Source organism: Staurois parvus, unplaced genomic scaffold (assembly GCF_062004578.1).
Source record: "Staurois parvus isolate SC_StPar_1 unplaced genomic scaffold, SC_StPar_1.0 ptg000689l, whole genome shotgun sequence".
Lineage (NCBI taxonomy): Eukaryota > Metazoa > Chordata > Amphibia > Anura > Ranidae > Staurois > Staurois parvus.
This window is the reverse complement of record NW_028318485.1, coordinates 2,263,769-2,270,389: the sequence shown is the minus strand read 5'-3', so window position 1 is coordinate 2,270,389 and position 6,621 is coordinate 2,263,769. Positions and strand designations below refer to the sequence as shown.

At 44.5% G+C, this 6,621-nt stretch overlaps 1 pseudogene; it reads left to right on the top strand.

Annotated features, from left to right (window-relative positions):
* Positions 1-6,235: 6,235 nt before the first annotated feature.
* LOC149447399 (U2 spliceosomal RNA) lies at positions 6,236-6,352 on the top strand (annotated as a pseudogene).
* Positions 6,353-6,621: the final 269 nt, after the last annotated feature.

The following is a 6,621-nucleotide window of genomic DNA, read 5'->3' as shown; positions in this document are numbered from 1 at the left end:
TGCCTAAATGGTCAGTTCGCCCCTGGCCGCACGCTCCCAGTCCAAAATGCCAGGAGCCGTTTATGAACTGCAACCTGCTCCTGCACTGCTCCCGTCCGGCCGTTTATATACATGGGCCGGACGGGAAGTGGTTAAATCACTTGTTCTCTGTGCTCCTGAGTTAGTGGGTCTCTATACCTGCTATGCCTATTATGAGGGACGTCCACCATCCCTGCTTATATTTATATTAAATGAAAGAGAGTGTAAAGGGAGTGGTAGAACACACAAAGGTGTTAGAGGATAACTAACATAGGAATAGCAAAAAAAATGATCAAGTGGTCACACCTCAATTATGAATGCCATCATTTCTGAATCTTTAAAAATACCTTTAATGTGTTTAGACGAGACTTTTCAGACATTCTGCTTATACACACACATGTAAATCTCATGTAAAATGTAATTTATTAGAAACATACTAAAATTATTTAGATAAAAACAAAAACATTAAATCAGGCCATGATAATGCTCAGAGCATGTTGGGTCCAATTCTCTTCACTCTCCGTGTGTTTCGAACAGATATGTATTCCTACCTGTATTGTAGGTAACATAGAAATAGTACAAGAACAGATTCAGGGAGATATTGGTGCCACAGTATCCAAGATATATAAAAAGTCAGGGGTTGGCCCAGGACACCAGGCTCTAACTGTAATATGAATATCAATTTTGAGGGGACTGATCCTTTAAAAAGTCTGGATTCCCTATGCCAGTGGTCGGCAAGCCGCGGCTCGCGAGCCACATGTGGCTCTTTACAAGCTTAAATGCGGCTCTTCTGTGTGCCGGGCGCCCGCTCCCCTCCCTCCTCTCCCTCCTCTCCCTCCTCTCCCTCCTCTCGGACGGGCGTGTGCCGGGCGGCCGCCCCCTCACCTCCCCTCACCTCCCCTCCCCTCCCCTCCCACCTCTCGGACGGCCGCCCGCTCCCCTCCCTCCTCTCGGGCGGCCGCCCCAAAAGTCAGGACTCTGCAGCTGTCAGGATGTAGGCGGGGCAGCCAGGATGTAGGCGGGGCAGCGTGACGAACTCCTCTCCTCTCACAGTCCGCCCTGAAGACCAGAACGGCGCGGGAAGCACGACGAGAGGAACGCGCGGAGCAAAGGTAAGTGAATTGACACAGGGGGGACTTACTATATGGGGGATGAATTACTATATGGGGGACTTACTATATGGAGGGGACTTACTATATAGGGGGGACTTACTATATGGGGGATGAATTACTATATGGGGGGGACTTACTATATGGGGGGGGGGGGCTTACTATATGGGGGATGAATTACTATATGGGGGATGAATTACTATATGGGAGATGAATTACTATATGGGGGATGAATTACTATAGGGGGGATGAATTACTATAGGGGGGATGAATTACTATATGGGGGATGAATTACTATGGGGGATGAATTACTATATGGGGGATGAATTACTATGGGGGATGAATTACTATGGGGGATGAATTACTATATGGGGGATGAATTACTATATGGGGGATGAATTACTATGGGGGATGAATTACTATATGGGGGATGAATTACTATATGGGGGATGAATTACTATGGGGGATGAATTACTATATGGGGGATGAATTACTATATGGGGGATGAATTACTATGGGGGATGAATTACTATATGGGGGATGAATTACTATGGGGGATGAATTACTATGGGGGGATGAATTACTATATGGGGGATGAATTACTATGGGGGATGAATTACTATGGGGGGATGAATTACTATGGGGGGATGAATTACTATGGGGGATGAATTACTATGGGGGATGAATTACTATATGGGGGATGAATTGCTATGGGGGATGAATTGCTATGGGGGATGAATTGCTATATGGGGGATGAATTGCTATATGGGGGATGAATTACTATGGGGGATGAATTACTATATGGGGGATGAATTACTCTATGGGGGATGAATTACTATATGGGGGATGAATTACTATGGGGGATGAATTACTATATGGGGGATGAATTACTATGGGGGATGAATTACTATATGGGGGATGAATTACTATATGGGGGATGAATTACTATGGGGGGGATGAATTACTATGGGGGGATGAATTACTATATGGGATGAATTACTATGGGGGGATGAATTACTATGGGGGGATGAATTACTATGGGGGGATGAATTACTATGGGGGGATGAATTACTATATGGGGGATGAATTGCTATGGGGGATGAATTGCTATATGGGGGATGAATTGCTATGGGGGATGAATTGCTATATGGGGGATGAATTGCTATATGGGGGATGAATTACAATGGGGGATGAATTACTATGGGGGATGAATTACTATATGGGGGATGAATTGCTATGGGGGATGAATTGCTATATGGGGGATGAATTGCTATATGGGGAATGAATTACTATGGGGGATGAATTACTATATGGGGGATGAATTACTATAGGGGGGATGAATTACTCTATGGGGGATGAATTACTATATGGGGGATGAATTACTATATGGGGGATGAATTACTATATGGGAGATGTATTTTCAGTTTTAAAAATGTGGCTCTCAAAATAAATTTCAATCGTGGTTTTGGCGAGATTTGGCTCAGTTGAAAAAAAAGGTTGCCCACCACTGCCTTATGCAATCATTAGCAATGGAATAAAGCAGCTGTTTGTAGCGGAAGGGATTGTTACGAGAAATAATTAGCTTGGAAGTCTCGGAGACCCATAAACATGATTAAACTTGGCTGTCAAATCACCCGCAGATAAAACATTCAGTTTCCTGTGAGTGGGAGAAAGCATAGAAAACAGAGAAGATCGCATTCCTTATCCCCTGCTTTCTGGAAGCTGCCATTCACTACAGTGTGGGACAATAGCACACTAGATAATGCTATCTACCATGTACCAGGGTCTGCGTTTATTGATTGACTTGGGTTTTTATTACAGTTTGTAACTAGGGATGTCTACTTTCAGGAGAAACAATTGGAAAAGCACACATTGGGAACGACATGCCAATTCCAACCAATCAGTGGAATACTGAAACACATATAGGGACAATGTAGATGTAGATTGGCATTGATTTCCGGCTTTCAGTGAGCCGAAGATATCTACCCTGGGTAGACTGTGTTGGATGGTCTCAAAGCTTACCTGGGTGAAAAACTTCACTTTCACTCTCCCACAGGGGCGGACTGACAACTCATGGGGCCCCCAGGCAATAGGGGATCATGGGGCCCCTGTGTCCTTGCCCAAACTCAAAAAAGCCTATGAAAAAGGTACCAGGGGCATCTCATGACCCCCTATTGACCCCGGGCCCTCGGGCAGTGCCCAAGTTTACAAATGGTCAGTCCGCCCCTGCTTTCCCACTGTCCCTCCTTTCTACGTGACAGTCTTCATGCCTGGCAGTTTCCAGCACAGGCTTGAGTAATGTCACATGGGGGGGTCGCATGCTTCCCCCAAACTCGGAAGCCCCGTTGTATTACAGAAAAGTAGCAAGCTCTGATGAAGTGGGGAACCTGCAAAGGAGTAGATGGGTGTAACGGAACCGACACAGACTGCGATTGGGTACTTCCGTTAGAATACCGCTTCCCTGTCCGAACACCGACCACAGACACCACATCCGACCAAACAAGACTAGACGACAACAGTCTGTCTGAACATGGAACTCTTTATTTGAAACTCAAACTGGCTTTTTATACACTCGGGACAGTCCCCCCTCCCTGCATAATGACACAGCGTGGGGCAATCTACACTTAGCAACAAGAGACACACAGGTATTCAAACTTCACAGCAGCAGACAGTCCCATCAGGAGGGAGGGCTGCTGGAGACACCACCTCACTAAGCTAATACAAATGAACGCATACATCCCATATTAGTTTGCTCCCAAGCAAGACACACAATAGAACAATGGGATGCAACCACATGGCATTAAACAATCAACAACCCCCCACCCCAATATTAGGACAGGTCACCCTGTACCCCTAACAGGCACAGGATGATTTACACATAAGTGGGATATGGAAGCTGAGACTGGGGTCTCCCCACTTCTCCAAAGTGAGCTGGGTTCCATGGGCCCCCCACCCAAAGTGACTCTCATCACAATGGGTGAGTATACATGGCTGGGAAGGGGGGGGTATTAGAAGACACTATCACTTTTCAGTGCAATTAAACTCTATTACTTTCATTAATAGAAACATTAACTCTGAACTCTAATGTCTTAATACAAGAGCCACATGTATTCTTACCTGGTGTGCCTTGTGCATTTGTTCAAGATACATGCAGTAGTCCAGTGTGAAACTTTACCTTCCCATATTATTAAGTCGCTGCTGCTCTCTCTCCTTGTGCAGTGTGACTGGTCTTCGGGCCTTCATTGACTAACAGTAAGACAATGTTGTCACCCTAGGAGCAAATGTTCACCAGAATCACCAGGTCCAAGAAGACGACAAAGAAGCAGGCTGTGAAAAAAGAAGACGCAGAAGAGGTAATGATAGGGCTTAAATTCACTGTAAGGCCTCATGCACACTGGACATTATAAAACCGCCAGAAGCGTTAGCTGTAGAATACTGCAATAAAAATTTAATTTTTTTTTTGTTTTTTTTGTCTTTTTTAGCTTTTTTGCATTTGCTTTTTTCAGATTTTTTTTTAGTGTTTTTCAGCATTTGTGTTTTTTAGTTATACTCTCACAAAATCTTCAGGCTCAAAAACACTCATAAAGCCACTTTTTTATCGTTTTTCAGCTTTTATCAGGATTAGAGCATTTTTATAGCAAAAAAACTCCTCTTGAAACCCACTAGTTTATTTATTTCAGGTACTTATATAGCTCCATCAATTTACGCAGCTCTTTACATATATTTTGTACATTCACATCAGTCCCTAACCCTCAAGGAGTGTACAATCTAAGGTCCCTAACTCACATTCATACATACACATACTAGGGACAATTTAGACAGGAGCCAATTCACCTACTAGCATGTCTTTGGAGTTCTGGGGGGTTTTTTCCAGCCAGGAAGCGTGTGCATGAACACATAGCATAACATGCTGGGGAGTTTACTGGCTGTAGAAAAAAATGCCAGAAGTCAAAAACAGCCGCTGTAAAAGATCCAGTGAGCATGAGGATGTTTTGATAACAGTGGTAATGTTAGCTGTGTAAAGTCGTGTTAAAAACTTGAGGTTTTTCAGCTTTTTTTAGCATTTTTGCATTAGCGTTTAGCGGCGTTTTTGTTTTTTAGCATTTTTTTTTTAATTTTTTTTTGCTCAAAGAAACATCAAAAGACGCCGGTTTGCGGTGTTTTACCACGTTTGTCAGCATTATAGCGGTTTTACAGCTAAAAAAACTCCTATAGAAACCCACTAGTTCTGGGTTCTTTCACAGCCAAAAAACATTGATTATAGTCTATGTGTGCATGGACATATAGGATAACATGCTGGGGGGTTTACTAGCTGTGGAAAAAAAACATCCGAAGCCAAAAACAGCCACTGTAAAAATGTCAAGTGTGCATGAGGACTTACAAGTAGTAAATGAGCTTTAAAACAAGCACTCACTGACCTCTGTAGCTGCAGGAACTTTGGAAAAATTCATCCTCATCATTAGTCTTGAAGTCATTGAAATCTCCCTGATGTGTTTACATTAGATTAGCCTTTGTAAAGGTTTTTTTTTTAATCTTAATGCATTATCCGCATTAAGGTAAAAATGCCACACAACCTATCCTATCTACCCCCATCCCTAAACACTTGCCAATCACTGCTACAGCACTGTCTCGGCTGTAGTACTGCTCTTCCACTTCACACAGGAGACACTGAGAGCAGCAGGAGCCTATGTCAGTCAAACTCCTGAAAGGAGGGAGTGGGGGCATGGTTTACTGACGCTGTGTCGCATTATATGACCTTTTTATACCCTTACCTCTCTTACACCCTGTTCACACTTCAGCTAGCAGGAATTAGCATTCCCGCTTGTGATTTTGTGAGGGGAATTTTTTACCCCATTTGAATGGGCTGCCCTATGCACGTTTGTTGCAACAAAGAAGCTCAAGGACCAAATTTTGGCCCTGAGCCAGGCGCGTTTTTATTTTTGCCACGATTCTCATGCGTTTTGTTGTATGACAACTGCGGCAACATCACACCAAGTGCAGATCACCACACAGAAATACAGACACTATAGGCCTTCAGTGTTGCGGCCTACCCCTGTTCATGCCTATTGATTTACTGCTCATAGGATATCTCCATTAACACTTCTCGGTTCTCTTCTCGGCCTTTTGGCTAAGATCAAGTGTAGTATCTGTTCTTATCAGTGTCCAGTAGGGGTGCTCCACAGTCATTCCTGCTTGCGGGGATGATTGGTTGTATAGTACCCCTGCAGGTAGGATGGGGGTCCTGATGGTTAATACAGGGCTGGAACAGAAACCGAGGCACCCACAGGCTGCTGGGGCCCGGGAGTAATTCCCCCTGGAAAACCGGAGGTGGCCCAGTTCCTCCTGATTTGAACGGATCTACCTTGTCTGGCCAGGGGCCGGGGAGGCAGAGAGTCCGCGAACCAGTGCCCCCTGAGAGTGGTCGCCTCAGGGGTGCTCTTAGTAACATTTGGGTGTGGGACCCCAACGTGTGAAAAGGCACATGGTCACTGTT